The sequence below is a fragment of the Aquarana catesbeiana genome, linkage group LG02 (genome assembly GCF_042186555.1).
Source record: "Aquarana catesbeiana isolate 2022-GZ linkage group LG02, ASM4218655v1, whole genome shotgun sequence".
Lineage (NCBI taxonomy): Eukaryota > Metazoa > Chordata > Amphibia > Anura > Ranidae > Aquarana > Aquarana catesbeiana.
This window is the reverse complement of record NC_133325.1, coordinates 453,832,848-453,850,543: the sequence shown is the minus strand read 5'-3', so window position 1 is coordinate 453,850,543 and position 17,696 is coordinate 453,832,848.

Sequence of the window (17,696 nt, the reverse complement as noted above, 5' to 3'; positions counted from 1 at the left end):
TAAACGTGAGAAAAATCATGAATGAAGGAGGATGCTGAATCTCGTGTTGAATCAAACTGCAGCATCGTGTTTTTTTTTTTGTATCATAAAGATCCTTTAATTGTAGTATGATACAGGCTTGAATTCTCAAAAAATCCTTGAACTTGAGATTTTTTTTTGGACAGTAGGATTTTTTTTTTGTTATACTTGCTGTAAAATCCTTTGCTCTGTGTTAATTGGAAAACACAATGTTGTGCCATCTGTAGCAGTAAGATGCTATGAACAACTAAAAAACTAGATAACTCGGGGCGACCCCTGCTGGTAGCCAAGTGGCCCACCTCCTTCAACATACACTCATACAATGTGGAACACCTCTGTTAACCACTTTGGCCCACAAATAGAGCTTTCTTTTGGTGGTATTTGATCACCTCTGTGGTTTTTATTTATAAACAAAAGAGCAACAATTTTGAAAAAACAAAAAAAAACACATCTTTTTTTTTTTTTGCTATAATAAATATCCAAAATTTTTTCTTAAAAAAAAAACACACACAAATGTTTTTCCTCAGTTTAGGCCAATATGTATTCTTCTACATATTTTTAGTAAAAAAAATAAAATAAATAATAGGCGTATATTGATTGGTTTGCGCAAAAGTTATAGTGTCTACAAAATAGGGGATAGATTTATGGCATTTTTATTATTATTATTTTTTTTTACTAGTAATGGTGGCAATCAGCGATTTTTATCGGGACTGCGATATTGCAGCAGACAAATCAGACACTTTACACACACAGATCCCGGTTCTCTCTCTGTCACAAGCGATCGCAGGTGGTGCCCAGCGGTCATCGCGCCTGCTGGGCACTTGCATCGGCTCTAGGGACTCGCTGCTGACGCATGCGCGGCTCCTACAGCATCTTAAAGAGCCGACGTACAGCTACGATGGCTCGCCCAGGGGAGTCATCCTGCCGCAGTATAACTGCGGCGGCTGGTCGGGGACCTGTTAAATGGCAAACAAAACAAAAAAAACAAGGCATTATACAGATGGGCAGCAAGAGCCAGAGGTGCCGTGGTCTGCAATTAATGCACAGAAAAATAATTTTATGGTAAGAACAAAATAATCCTATTTCCTCTCATTTATTTGAGTGCACAGTCATGTTTTAGATCATCATTTCATATCTATGACTAAGGCCCTTTTGAGCTGAAATATGTCAGTTCTTCCTGCAGGGCTGTGATTTTAGCCTTATGTACCAATAAAATGTATGATTTTTTTATTCATTTTTTTAATACTGAAATTGCAAATATCCTATTAGAAGTGAGCTGGCAGAAGTTGGAGTCGAGCTTTGGAACCTTGCAGTCTGCTTGATTGGAAAATAGGGATTGAGCACTGAGCTTGGATTTTTACCAAGTAGATATAGGTCTAATCAACTAAAATTCATATAAGTTGCAGTCCACATAAATTTAGGTATAAAGCTTGGTGTTATTGTATACTCAAAGCCTGCTATTACTTTCAGACAGACATTGCACAATAGTGAAATGGGGGGGGGGGGGGGGTTAATGTGGTAACCCTGTGCTTGCAGGACATCAAAAGCCCAGGGTCATTGACAGCTAACAAAATCCTAGCTCAATTCTGTAAAATTTCCAATGAGTACGTGAACACAAACTAGACTTAAAAAAATAGGAGGATATATAAAATCTATAAAGAAAAAAAATGATATTTCATAGAGCTTTTGCTTTTAACTCTATTGTATCAGCATTAACATGTCTGAGATGACTGAGAAAAACAGGTTCACCTAACAGCACAGCAAACAGTTACATCACAATAAGAAAATAAAAAGGGACATTACAGGTGATTTATTTACATTAGGAACTGATCATGCATTGCTCCTAATGGTTTCTTGGCTCGTTGTAAATGGGCTCATACATAGTTTTATTTTCTCTAACAAATGCAAACACAAAAAAGATGCTTGTGTAAATATGTTACAGATATGTAGTAACTACTGGCAAAACAACCATGGGCAAAAAGGGGGCTGTATCGGCTAAGGGCCCATGGGTCTGAAGGAGGCTCCATGCCCTCACCCCGCTAAAAGAGCTTGAGTGATACACTTTTCCAGCATGTTACGCATGTGAAGGTTCCCACATTCACAAAAGCCTAATAAGCTGTGACCAAATTATGAAATCATCATTTTACATTTATGATTACATCTCCTCTACGTGGAATGAAGCTTGGTTTCTGATGGCAGATTTTATGTTACAAAATAGAAAATGATTGACATGTGCTTATAAATGTTGTCAACTATGCATGTAACCAAGCTTAGAAGTGGCATATCCAGAAAACTTCATTTGTATCAAGTTTCAAATGAAGGTCCTGTTAAATGAATTACATAAAGAAATCCAACATTTGCAACAATAAACATTTTTACAGCACCATCTTACATATAGGCACTTAACACTTTATCATAGGAATTATTCACTGTATGGAAAACTTCACCCAGTCCCACATTAAATAAATTAGATCAACAGTATATGAGCTTTTGGCAAGTCTCTTAAGTTAAAGCTTAAGTTTAATCTGCCTATAACTGCCTTTCCCAATTCCTCCTTTAACCCCTTACCAAAATGCTTTTTATTTTCTTTTTTTTATAAAACCTTTGTGTTTTGATACATACTTCGTTTATTATATAATTTTTTATTTTTTTACGATATAAGGTCATCACTTGGTCTATATGCATTGCATTCTCTTTGCAATTCAAGCAAATCATTGTTGGCAGGAGGGGTCTGCAGGATGCTGTACATAGCCTCCTGAAAATGTCACAGCACCTTGTCTCAGTACTATTCTCAAGAGCAATGGGCTGACTTTTGGGAGGAGTTATGCAAATATCAAAATGCCTTGATGGGTGAAGTCTGGAGGATTAGGCATTTTTAAGGTAGACGCATTTGTATGCAGAATGCCCTAGGTGACATCCACATGTGCTGCTGTGCCTCTATAATTGTAAGATGTGAAATCCAATGAATGAAAGGGGTGGGCCAGGAGCAGTAAAGCCATGTACACATGATGAGACTATCGGACATATGATAGCCTGTTTTTTACATGCTGGTCCGATATGAAGAGGTTACTACATTTCCGAAAATTCTCGTACGACAGAATACAAATTCTGAAGTGATGTAATGTATTGTATTGCATTTTAGGACGAAAAAGAAAACTGTACTGATTAAACAAAAATTGTATGATCTGGTATGAGAACATTTTTTGTGCTTTTTCCATCAGTAAATTTTGCATGAATTCTGATGGGCTCTCAAAAGTGTACCAACGATCAGATGGGCTCTCAAAAGCCTACCAACGATTCCAGCATGCTCATCAAGCAGAAGCTGGACAAATGGCATATATTGGACCGGCTGCATACACACAGGCCGAACGTCAGCCAGTTTTTATTGAACCGGACGATGTCACCCAGCATTCGGCCTGTGTGTACCAACATTTAGGCTGCGGCCCAAAAGAAAGCTCTTATGACTTTGTAGACCCAAACAGAATATCTTTTTGACCAATCTGAACATTTATACTTTAACTGCTTTCTGTGACCTGCTCACCATTTCCCACTTTCCCCAACTAAGCTCAAATATTATATTTGGATGAATATATGCATAGGAAACCAAAACAAAGATCAGGTTATTAAATCTGGTTTAAAAGAAAAATAACACTTGCAATTCAATGCTATATAAAATGTGTAAAAAAGGTGCTAATATATACTACTTGGTATAGATGGTAGATATCAGCCACCTGATAACCCTAATTTCAGCAAGGCAAAAATAAGACTGTATGGGACAGACCTTTGTTGCCTATTATTGACTGTCAAAGGTATTTAAGCATCCACGGAGGCACTAGGTACCTAAACACAAATATAGTCCCACTCCTATAGGGTATATCGGCACTGATGGATGTCAACAATGATTACAAAATTATATCGTTTATACAAAAAATTAAAATACATTTTTAGAAAAATACAATACAGTCATGGAGATACACATGATTATATAATGCAGGAGTAACATACAAAAAAGATGACACCTTTTTTGGATATTACGCCTGCAGTATATCGTCATGTGTATGTCCATGACTGTATTGTATTTTCCTAAAAATATCTTTTCAATTTTTTGTATAAATAAATAATACTTTTTTTAATCATTGTTAAGCTCTATTAGTGCCAATATAGTCCCACTCCTAGAGGAAATTGTTTGTAGATATCTATATCAGGGATGATGACACTCCACTAACTATAGCCAGATTTACTCTTTAAACACAAATATATAGTCATCTGCTCAAAACACAAGGTTAGACTACCACAGTCCAAATTATTCTGAATCAATCATGTGTCAACCACAGGGACATAGGGTATAGCCTTAAAAACTTACAACCGGATTCCTCTCAGCTGATGAAAGGGAATGTATAATATTTTTATATAATTTTATTTATTATTGTAAGAACTAAAAAAAGTTTCACACATTTTCTGTTCGTTAAGCAAAAATTAAGTATTTTGCATTGCAGTCTGTATCCTTACTTCCCATTCTCACGCCTCAGTGTCGGGGGTGGAAAATCTCAATAAAAGCATGGACAGCCATAAAAATGTTACAGGGATTCTGATCCTCCTTCATTTTATCCAAAATAAGCTTCAGATGCATTTGAAATGGTCAGGCTTGTGTGCGTCTGTTGCTATTCAGCTAAATATACAGAATGTGCAAGTTGATTTCAACTAACCTTTACAATAACCCATTAGATTGACTCTGTGGAGATATGCTTAATTTTTCATAAATGGTAATATTTGACTAACTGCGGCCAGTCTAAAGCTGACCATACACTAAGAATAGTTATATGTATATGCACAAAGTCTGCACAGCTTTGGGACTAAACAAGAATACTCAGGATGCATGAGGGTTCCTCATAAGGCTATATAAAACGAAGAGGGTTGAGGCACACATACTGTCCTCATGATGGGAAAACACAAACATACACTGCAGTATTTTTTCTTTGCATTTCCTACGGGATGCATAAAGTCCATTACATGTACTGCCTATAAAGTTAATGTGATATGTGCCTCAAAGTGCATGAAACATGGACTGCTTGTGTTGCCCAAAGGAACTATATGCTCCCTTTCATTTCCAAAATTGTACTTAAAGTGGTTGTAAACCCTCTCCTATACCAATTGATCAGTCAAGTGAATAGCCTCAGATGACACAGATGAAACAAATCTCCCTACATAGGTTTTATGTGTATATCTGCTGTCTTTCTCTTTCTACATTCTTTAGAAAGTGCACGTCGTGTTACAAATCTTTCTTCCTGTCTCAGCATTGAGTGTGGAGTCTGGGCATACACTGTGTGAGAGCTGATTGGAGAAAAGGCACACACCCACCCTCTACATAGGCAGAGGAAGAAAATTGCAGAGCTGCAGTCTGAAAGGATAAGCTCTCCGCTTATCTATTTCTAAGTTCCCTCCCCGACACAAATTTCCAGCTACTTTTATCTCATGTCTCAGAGAGCTTGCCAGAAGTTATTATGCTGATAACAGAGAAATGGAGCAGCAGAAAGACACGGCGCTCAAAGCTTTGGAGAGAGATAAGTAAAACACTACAGATCTATGTGCCCAGGTCAGATTTCATGAATGGGGTTTACAACCACTTTAAAGGAAACAAAAGAATTTAGTTTCTATGGTCTTATAGTTCTTTCAGACCAATTAAGCCGCGTGTTCCCAACAATAAAAGCAGATGATATAAAAAGATTCAAATGTAAGAGGTTTAGATCTTAGTTGTAGAGCCACATAGTATTATACAGACAAATCTGCTGTCTGACAAATGTAAAGCACCACTTTCTAAACTGTCAAATGAAATGAGCTCAAAGCATAGAGACCAGATAGAGAGCAGTAACTACTGCAATATCATTTTTACTTTTGGTAAACATGCAGTGTAGTATAACACTTGCATAGAAAGCAAAGTATGCCTTTTCTACATTTTACAAATTCGGAATAGAGAATTTAAACTCACAGTATTTCAAAATACCATATTCAACACATTTATGAAAATCTAAATACTGCGTCGCTTTGCAACAGCACTTAAGACAACGCCACTAATGCCCAGTTATGTGCATGTATTTTCTATACTCTACTCATAGAAGGATATCCAGATAGTATTATGGGTTAAACACTAAAAATATACACTTTAATAGAGCCTAAAATAGCGTGGTGCATTAGTAATATTATTAAGACAGTTCTCCAACTTGCCACAAAACCTTTAATCTCTTAAAAAATAAACCTCTGTTACCCTCAGCTAGTAAAAATGTTATTCACCATTTCTTCTAAACTTAAAAAGATTTTGCCTGCATCTATAAATTCTAACTTTTTACTATATAGATCACTAGCAATATGCGGTTTAAGTAAACAAAATGCCCAGTTAGTTGGCAAAATTCCTATAGAATGACAATGGAGTGAAAAAGCATTTGCTGCTGCATAATCACAAATTCCTTCAGATATTGGAAACCTTTTATTGCCTTATGCTTTATACCTAAATCTACTGTTCCCAATACTTTTCATTTAAGATTATTGCAGACCAAAAAAAGAGTTATGTATATTGCCACAAACCTGACTATATGAAAGAGCAGGCAAGAATCTGCATGCATGCAGGCACTAATGTAAGGAAGGATGCTACGATTCTTGACTACTATAGTCTTTGTTAAAGAGAAACTATAGTTACATTCTTTAACATATAAATGCAAATATGGTCAGCTTTGTGTAAATCACTGAATACTGGATATAAGAATAGTTTTTAAATATATATTTTTTATGGGACAGCCATATTTGCATATTGCATATGCAGGCTCTGCTTCCTACTTAGTAGTGCAGTTCAATGACTTTCTTCAGTGGGCCTTTCTTACCAATGCAATTCTATGGCCACCCATAGACCTTCAAGGTTGGTCAGACATGTGTATGCCAAGTACACAGTCCTCACTCAGGTAGCATCAGCGAGGTCCCATGAATACAAGGTTTGGATTGGTCAAAACATTCCTATTCATTTCGGGTGGGAGGGGGTGAGGAGGTATGTGGCACTGGCAGGGTTTGCTAATGTTACCTATTGTAGGAGAACAAAAGAAACCCTAGGGGTCAGGCATAACATGACTGATAATCTTTAGAGAATACTGAACTTTGTACTCAAACCAGAATGCTAATTGTATTCCCTTGTTTTCAGATTAATAATAGAATAAGATGTTACAAATTGGTGCATTAAATGACGCAAACAGAGAACTGCAAAAATATATGTCCGTCTTGTCAAAAGGTTACTTCATGGTAATAATTACAATATCTCAAAATGTGTAGCCTCTAAAAAATACACTAAAATTTCCCTTTAAAACTGCAGGTAAAATACAGTTTAGTAGACAAGATATAAGTCTGAAATCTGCATTCAAGCCTTGTTAACAATACGTTTTACAGATTTCCTTTCAGGAACACGCATATATTATTCACAAATATAACTGTCATTTCCCTGTTCTCCTGTTACAGAACAAGCACCATTAGGCTCAAAAACTGATGATCTAGTGTTTGCACACAAAAGCCAGGGGTTGAACCTGTAGAATCCTAGATTGTGCTGGAAAACAGTCATTGCATTGTGAATTGCTTAGACTATATCAGCAGAGACCACACAATGCATTCATCTATACAACCACTAACATTTTCATTGAATAATCATTCATGCCTTGCCATTTACACTGGCTAAACATGGCAAATTTTGTTCTGACAGATCAAAATGTGTAACAATTCTGTAGTGTGAGGGCCTACAACTCATTGAAACTACGTCCAGTCAGGTAGACCCTCACACCAAATAATTGTTAATATAAAATATCAAGATCTGACTACAAAATTAGAGAGGATACAAAAACAAGTGCTTGTATATTGCTTAGATGATTCAAATTCATACAAAAAACAGAGCTGTTTGTGCAAAAATAGTAAGGAAAAAACAAAACAAAATGAAACTCTAGTGTGCTCCAGTATGTCCCATGAAACCCTTTTTTTCCTTGGCTGCCATCTTACACATCACGTACTGCTACCTTGCACATCTTGGGGCAGTGGTTGAAGATGGAGAGGGCTTAGCTGTTGACTTTTGACAAAATATTGATATTTGCATATCAAAAACAGCTCTGTTAAAAGTGTATGTATGCCCTCATCTTGTAAAACAACCCATTCAATTTAAAATAGAAATAAAAGGCAAAACATTTATGTATACATATAAAAGCACATTATTAATACCCCTCCCCCCTTTTTTTGATAAGTTATCACATAACCTCTGTTCTGTGCTACATATCGACCTTAGAGAGCTAGGGGTGGAGAAACAGCTCCACACTGGTCTTCCCATTGAATGGCTGTGCAGAGGAGGTGGGGGGAGTGGGGTATGGGCTTTATCAGTGAGCTACTGTGTTAATAAACTGGTAATGCCCCATACAGAGAGATTCATGCTCTCCCAAATCTTACACTATTTACGCTCCATCTGGGTTAGTAAACCTGACACCCCCCCCCCCCCCCCGATAACCATAGGAATGTTGGTGCTCTGAGATCTGACCTGGGGGGGGGGGGGCATCTCCATCATTTACTCTTCGCTGGCTGAAGCCACGGAGAGCTGGGAACAGGACCTGGAGGAGGAATGGGAGTTGGAGAGTTGGACACCTGGCACCAGTGGTTTCAACGCTCTTTAAAAAGGGAGTTTTCAATGTCTCTCTGAGGCTAATGTGAAACTTATTTGACACTGGTACCTGTGCCTACATGTCTAGCTAAAATGTATCCAGATTCTTCTCCTCTTTGCTTTTAGGGATGTGACCATAAAGGGACTTTTTTACCACACATGGTAGTCCTGTCCTCGAATCCGAGGCTTCTGAAACAAGTTCTTTCAGATGGTATGCAAGGTTACAGGCTGTGCTATACCCCAAAATCCTCAAATAGCTCTACTGAATGGAAGGGTGGAAAACACGCCCAAATATATTCAGTTTCTTCTGTTCTACATGCTATTAAGTGCTAAAATCACAATAGCCAGAGCCCGGAAACAGTCCTTGGTTTCCTTAGTGGCAGCCAAATGTAAGATCTCCTGGATAATGATGCAGCAAAAACTTGTTAGCGTCTTACAGGATAAGATCAAGAAATCTGAACTTATCTGGGAACCATGGGCAGCCTTTGAAAACATCCCCTTATGATTGCTGAATACATGGCTGCATTACAGCCCCCCTCTTCTAACTTTCACCTTTCCTCTCCTTTTTCTTGCAAGTTTGGTTTTATTACATGTTTGAGCTGACATTGTCTACTCTGGGCAACCACCTAATTGAGGTTACTATAATGGCAGGCCAGGCCTGAGAGCAGAACGTCGGGCTTTCATCTCAGGTCTCCCTGCTCTTTTCGGGGGTTTGATAGACTTGTCACCTCAATATTGCTCAAAATCCCTGTGTCATCTGTATTCATCACCTGGTCGCCCCCTGGTGATCCCGGTCGTCAATTGACTCTCTGGCTAGATAGTCTCCATGATGACTGGCTTCCCAAGGACCATATGTTTCCAACCAGTAACATGGTGCACAGCCCTTAGTGGATCTAATCCCCAATGATTCAATAGTCCAAGTTGATGGCTAAGGCCCTGGGTGTAACCGCTATGTTCCATATATTGCGCCTGTTCTTCACCTTGCATTTTTGGGCGGGGTATCGTATTTCTCTGTATCATAATGCTGGATTCCATGTCAACTTTGATTACTGACTATTAATAAAGAAGATTGAAAGTAAACATTACAACCGGCATCTAACTTTTGGAGGCTCTCCCCAGTTGTCAAGGGAGAAAACTCCTAAAAAAAAAATCCTCCTGGCTCCTGGACTGACCAGGCTGTCTCCTGAATTCCATAATAAACACAAAAAAGGAACCAGCTCTACTACAACCTTAATACCATACATTAAAATAAACGTAAAAAATCCATAAAGTCTATAAAGAAATGTGGTATATCCTACACCATAAGATGTGAGCTTTTCAAATTCTGATGAGTGATCTTCCAGTAAAGTACCAAAAGGGGAAGCCTCATGGGCATCGTCACTTACAGCTTACCTCTGATGTCACTTCCACCCAAACTTCCTGGTGGTGAAATGCACACCAATTCTGGGAAGGAGAAGCGGTGGTATTTAGACCATTAAGGCTGTATACATTAGTGCTGAATCAGGGCACAGTTACGTGTAAGAGCAATATTCTTTGTTTTCTCAATCTGGTGCAATAAAATTGCTACATATAGTACTATAGTATTTTCTTCGGTTTATTGTGGTGATATCCTTTGGAGGGAGAATGACAGATATAGGACAACACTGGAAGCTCTGATGGTGATCGATTTGGATGGATCACCAAATATCCCAAACCTCATTTAGAGGTCACTGGAGTGACCGTGAGCGTGCACGTCACAGTGGAGGTGGCTTTTGGAGCTTTACTGGAAGATGACTCATCAGAATTTAATATGATCACATCTTATAGTGTGGGATATACCATGTTTCTTTATGGACTTTTTGGGTTTTTTTTTAGTTGATTTTAAATGTATGGTATTAAGGTTGTAGTAGCGCCGTTTCCTTTTTTGGGTTTAAAAAGTGTTACTAAACCCAGAACCTGCATTCACTAGATCTAGCCTCTCACAGTACACAGAAATGCATTTTAGTAAATATAAACTTTTAAATAGCTTTTCTCATCAGCAGTATATAGGAGTCTTGTGACTTGTATTACTGTCTGCTTAAGCTTGTAGGAGGAATTTTCATTCTCCCCTGATCCTCTGTCTGGACTCCTGTACTGATCACATGCACTCTGACAAGAAAAAAAAAAAAACAACTCTCTAGCAATACACACCAAACTGAGCAAGTGCAGCCTGACTCCTAATGCTCTGTTCTATCAAGAGATGGGTTGGAGTCAGTTAAAGAAGAGGAGGATCAGAGGAGAAAGGAGCACACAGCCTTTATACACACAATGCAGAGGATTAACCCCTTAGGTTCCACAGTGAGTATAACAAGCATTCTTTACTGCATATACAGACTGATTTTACTGTTGTGGGTTTAGTAACACTTTAATGTTATAATAGTATGTCACTATAGGGAAGGCAGCTACATATTGTTTATTTCTTCACAGGGGAGCAGGTCCCTTTTTATGATTATTATGAATTCCATAACAATTTGTTTACACCTGGTGTGCAATATAGCTAGAATCTCTTTTAGGGCAAAAACAAGTCAAAGACAAAAAAAAAAAAAAAAAAATCTTAGCTGTGCCTGAAGTAAACCTAAACTCATGCAGTGAAGATTTGCTATGTGATAGGAAACATCTAAAAAAACAATACTTGTGCCTAAGCAATTTCCTGAAAAAAAAAAAATCTACTTTTTCTTGGAATTCCTACTGACAAATAGCAGTGCATTTCCTGGTTTGTGAATGTACCTACAGTCTGTATGTATCTGTAGTGTGAGCCATAAGGCACTGTTGTCTTAGACTGCTATTTCCTGGATATTTGGAGTAAAGCAGCCCGTAGACAACCCTGCCCCATACATGGATCAAAATTCGGCCAGTCGCTGCTTAACCGGCTGAATTTCCATCCATGTATGGCCGGCTTTAGAGTTGACACTTTTTCTACTGTGCCGCTCACTGTTCTTGCTGCAGGCTTTGACATGAGGAAACAAAGACCTGCTCTGCCAAGATGGCTGCCTCCATCTACAGACAAAAGGTAAATCAACAATGGGGAAAGATAGGCTTCAGGCAAAACAGGTGACTAGTTCAATGGCTAGTCTACCTTTTTTGGAAACCGCTCCAATAGTTGGTTCCACTATCACTTCAAAACACAACCTATTTGACCCTGGCTTACTTCTAAGGAAAATAGGAGGCACTGCCCAAATACTAGCAATTGTTCATAACAGTCTGACTATCTTGTTTCTCTCCTCCAGGTTATCAAATTGGTCTCCCATTGCCCTTTCCTTAGGGTAAGCCCTGGCGTTGGTTGTGATCAAAATCTGAACTAGTCCAAGGTAATAGACTATTTACTCACAAAGTCTTCTTTGTTTTACTTCTGCATTTGCCCCAGATAACATCACATCTAATTTCTCTTACAATACATATTAGTGATCATTTCAATTTCTAGGCCACTCTCCACCAATATCCTTTACAGATATCCCCATTGCTTGAATTGTTTCCATTCCCTTGAACCTAAGGATTATTAAACAATAAAACTGTAAAGTCATCAACAGAAGACACTTTGTGCTTAGACGTTTTTAAGGGGGTTCTACAAGTAAAATATGAAATCCTCAGGTTCAAAGGATTAACATTCTGGTTAGAGCTATGTGGTTTTCTTAGTAGCGTTTAAAAAAATCAGCTTCATGTAGAACTACAAAACCTTTGCAGCACTTAGCCAGAATCCATTACAGCTCTGGTTAAAGACAATGAATCTGTGAGGGCCCATTCATAATTTGCGCTCTTTGTGTATTGTGTCACGTGTTAACGGGAGGTGGTCAATTAATTATGGATGGACTGCTAACACACCAGCAAATATACATACAGCATCATGACATCTTAGTGCAATTCAGCCCTGAAAGGTTCCGAGTCCTTATAGAGCCATGACAGACCAGCCAACAGCATAAGTATGCAGGAAACACTTGTCTCGTTCTCTATAGGTGCATGCTAGAATAATGCAGTTTATAGAATGGAAACATTCTTAAGGAAATTGCCAGACAAAAGATGTTAAAACTGCATATTCTACCTGACACAACCCCTCTAGTGTCCTGACTATAAGTTCAAATGCCCAGTCTTTCACTTAACGCATTCTTTTCTTCAACCTACAAAAACTTGTAAACTCCCAAGCTTCCAATAAAGTTTAAGACATTCAGAAACTGGGAAATACACAACATTGTGCCTTTCCTTAAACAAAATAACATACTTTTGAAGCAATACAGAAAATGTATTTCCTACTTAATTTAAAAGAACATTTTGAAAAACACATGTACCATTCTTGCCCGGAAACTGATCACATGAAAAGCTCCCTGCATCAATGGAAAAAACTCTTCTTGTTACACTAGAGCAGGGGTGCTCAACTTAAGTGATTTGGTAACCGGTCGCAGGCCATAATAAAATGAAATGGTTCTAAATTTCAAATTTTTTATTTTAAATAGCATAGAAGATTTTAAACAATCAAGATCATTTTCTGTGGGACCAATCCCCATTTACCCACTATTCTATTTTGTGGGTGTGGTGAGCTTTCTGAAAGGGCACCAAACCAGCAGGATATAATGGAAGTCTATGGCTCAGTGCAGGTAACTCACTGCGCTGCACCTGTGGATCAGTGTGAAGGCAGCCTAATAGTTGTTAACCCTTTTATAGGAGCCAATATGCCAATTGCAAAATCTTCTATGCCCAGTGTATGTTTATGTTGTGACCTTTTTTTTCCTCTTGCAGCTGCTTCTGGCATCGTTCTCACAGCTGCTAGAAAACAATAGAGGCAGAGTTCACTTGGTATCACTCCACCTGGGACAGGAGCCAGTGCTACAGAGGGAGCATTGGCTTATGTGGTTCCTGTTTACTACGCTGCCGGCGCACTGCACTCTGATTGCTCTGGGATGGCAAGTCAGCAAGCCCAGATTATGATCAATATGGTGGTGACCCCGGGCATGCGCTTCCCTGGTTTGAAGTTGAGGGCCACAGGTTGAGAACCCCTGCACTAGAGAAATTGTCTACCAAAAACCAATGAGGTGTTTACCTACTATTTTCCTAAATCTTTCGGGGCCTCAGCCAAAGATCTCCTAGCAACAGTTAACTGCTCCTCTTATGTTTATAGTTCTTCAGAGGTTAATCTGCTCCTGTGCAAGTATACATTCATACCAAATGCATGCATTTCAACATGTATGTGGTCTGAACAACTCTCATTAAATACTTTTTTTCACATTTTGTAAACATCTCCTATTTCCTGCTCTGCAAAACCAGGAAAATAGTAAGAATATAAGTACGTTCTCATGTACTAGATTACTACATTCTGATACTCAAAACATGATTTCACTGGACATGATCGCTTTTTTTTTTTTTTGCTTGAACTCTGTTCACAGCCCAACATTAAATGATATTTGCCAAAAGGCAGGCACAGCTGTCTTATTCTACAGCAGCACTGATGCTCAGTCACTCTTAACTCAGTTATAAAAGGCAGCAGATGTCACTGCTGCTATAGCCCAATTGTCAACTCAACTGTAGCACACTATGCCTAAAAACTAAAAAAACAAAACAAATGGCAGGTTTTTTTTTCTTCTACAGTTAGTTACAATGTTTAAAACAGCACCATACTATTGTATATAAAAAGAAATTTGGTACAACATCTACATACCTTGTTTCTTGTTAAAAGCTTACCTCTAATGGGGCCAAACTTCATGCAGTAAACTAAACATACTTTTTATTGATTATTAAGCAATAGAGTTTACTCTGTATGTGCTTATTTCTCAGGCGTGATTTTTGGGCCAGCTATAATTGGTTGGGAATTGTGTTACAGTGCCCATATCCAATGTACCTGCATTGAATATGCTCACTTTTTGTGATATTAGCAGTTTTTCAAAAACCGACAATCTAAGTCACAAGAACCACCCACACCTGATAATAAAAAAATGTAGTGTGGTGCAGGGAAACAGACTTGCGCAACTTTTCTCATGGAAACGTAGGCTTTGTTCAAATGGGCGTACTTAAGCGTACGCCCATTTAAGGGCTTTGTTTACACGCATGGGGATGCACAGGTGATACATGAATCTCTGTGTAGGCAGTCCCATTCATGTCAATTTGGATGCAGTGGCTGCCTGGACACAGCTGTTGGGTGCAGGACCCCGAATACTGACAGTTATCATACGTGAGCCCACATTTGCACAGACGTCAAATTGGGAACAGTGGCTATATCCGTACTACCCAATTGACATAAATGTGACTGCCTGCATGAGAATGCACAGAGTACCTGTGCAGGCAAGCATGGGCCTCAAATGGGCAAACACTTAAGTACAGCGGTGTGTGAACAAGGCCTTAAATTATATGTAAAGCCATAACGTTTTTTTAAATTTTGAATAGAGTGGGGGAGGGTTTAAAATTGCTGTTAGGTTTTTTTGGCAGTCTGTTTTATTACATAGATTTTCCTGTCTTGCAGATTCAACAGGCAGGTGTGAGGAAAATTCCCATTACGGAGGCAACTCAAAATTTGGGATTTCTCCCGTTAATGCCTTTAGACACTGGTGATCAGGACAATTAGAGAGGGTGAATCTTCCTAACCAAAATTTTGTTTGTAGTTCTGCTTTGAGAAAAACATATTTTTCAGTACTGAATTACATGTAGATGAATTTCCTCAGCACAGCTGTCAAATTTGATTGCACTATTATGCCATAGTTTAACTGAGTGAACCCCTGGCTAAATATGAGACCCCAAAATATGAAAGATGAGCCTTAGAGGTCTTATAAGGTGCAGTCCATTTAAAAACAATGAATCCTAAAATGGGACCCAGCATGAATGGCTAACTTTTTTCTCCCTCCAATACCATGTTCAGCCCCCTATAACAAACTGCTCGGCCTTACGACAAAGCTATGTGCTCATGATTATCCTGCTGGATTCTGCAAATTAATCAAAGTGAGATGGCTGCAGGAGATGCATGACTACCTTCCTTGCCATAAAGCGGAGCAAGATCAGGCTAAAGGGCAATGAGTAAAGCTTTGGGGAATGCAATGTAGGGTTCCAATAAATATGAGAAACATGCAATGACAGAACACATGTATATCGCCCTAACACAACAACCCCAACTTGTGTTGATTTCTCTGACTTATGTGAGGTTAAACCAGGATTGATTCTCCACCTGGTTTAAACTTCTGTTCAGAATCCATGTTTTAACCTTGACAAAGAACTTGTACTACTGGGCCATTAGATCCACTAGACTGTGTAACACTGTCAGAAACAGATTCATCAAATTTGTGAGAAACTGCTCTGTAAAAGGAAATTTCACATACAAAATATATAGGCTTCCACTGCTGAACTCCTTCTGAAAATGGTGGCTTCCTCGCTCTCATGCCAACTGAATGTATTTTGAGTCAATTACCTGGTACAAGCACGTGATAATTTAACTTTTTGATTCTGATCTGTATATTTATTTTGGGTCCACATCTCAAAATATTAAAACCACAGGATCATCAGGACAGCCACACTAACTAATTTTAGAAGCAGATCAGCAACAGCAGCTTACATATCTCTTGACGATGATTGGCTTGCATCCTCCGGAAAGGTCTGTGGAAAATCACATGATTCAAAGAAACTTAAATATGAATCTGAAGGTAACTGAATGAAGGCAATAATTAAGGAAGCAACGTGTGTCCACCCCAGATACATCAGACACGGTTTGTAGAACAGACCCTTCAAAAAGAGTCCATAGTTTATTTTATAAAAACAAACTTAAGGCTTTGAGGTTACTTGTTTTACATTGTGTTTATTGCGGTAACCGCATTGAATGTTTTTTTCCAAAGATAAAGAAACTGGTGCAAAATGTCGATACACAAATAAAACAAAATGAATGCTCAAACAAGGACATGTAAAGCATGTCCAGTTGACTAAAAGAAAAACATGAGATTTCATAATATGGCATAGATGAAACACCAATACATCTGCAATGCCACCATTTGACCCACAGATGTCACTGACTGACATACTTGTTTGTTCATGATAGAAAAACAGTACAATCCACATTGCTGATTTTTTTTTTCCAGCTTCATAACTGTTACTACATTTATATATTGGAATATATACTAATAAAATGAACAAATGGGAAATATATTGAAACCTACGTTTCAATAATTACACATAAAACAAAATCTGCATATTCAATAACTTTAGAATATGAATTAAATACCCCTTATTGAAATCATATTCCAAAAAAAAAAAAAAAAAATTACTTTAAAGAAATGTGTTTTCCTGTTGGAAGGGTAAAACTACCAAAATCTGCAAACTGTAGTAATGAGTGGCTGCCAGTAGACAGAACCATACATCAGCAACATACTGTATATCTATAGGAGGTTCGGATGGCAAAGGCTCATTTCCAAAATGTAAAGCTTAGCCACAACATGATGACCAACCACTGAAACTCCCTACAGATATTTATAACTGGTATATGTTTCAATAGGTTTACCCTCAGGCCCCTTTCACACAGGGCGGATCCGTTTTGACAGACTCTGGTTGCTCAGCGGGGATCGCTCCACTCCGATGAGACATCCGTCTCTGCTCACTGTTCAGAGATGGACCCTGTCAGAGTCCTGCTCTCCTCTATGGGAAGATCGGAAGAAAACGGACAGCCTGTCCATTTACATCCTATCCGACCTACTGGACGGATGGCGAAAGTATCGCCATGCATCGGTTTTCAGCAGATTTTGTCAGATCGGATGTCTGCTGACATACGCCTTCACATAGAGGACAATGGGTGGCCCGATTGGGTCCGCCTGAAAAACAGACAGGGGGACTCGATCAGTCCAATCATGTGAAAGGGGCCTTAGATTAAAGAAAAACATCAGAAAACAAGTTTGAGTGGGAGAGATGGCAAGTGTGGGAATTATAACCAATTTCCATTATCTCCATGTGGCATGCATTTCTGTGTATCCATCATTCTTAAGTTCTATCAGGCACAAGCAAAAAGAGCTTTAGGATTCCAGTACAGGTGTTTAAAGGA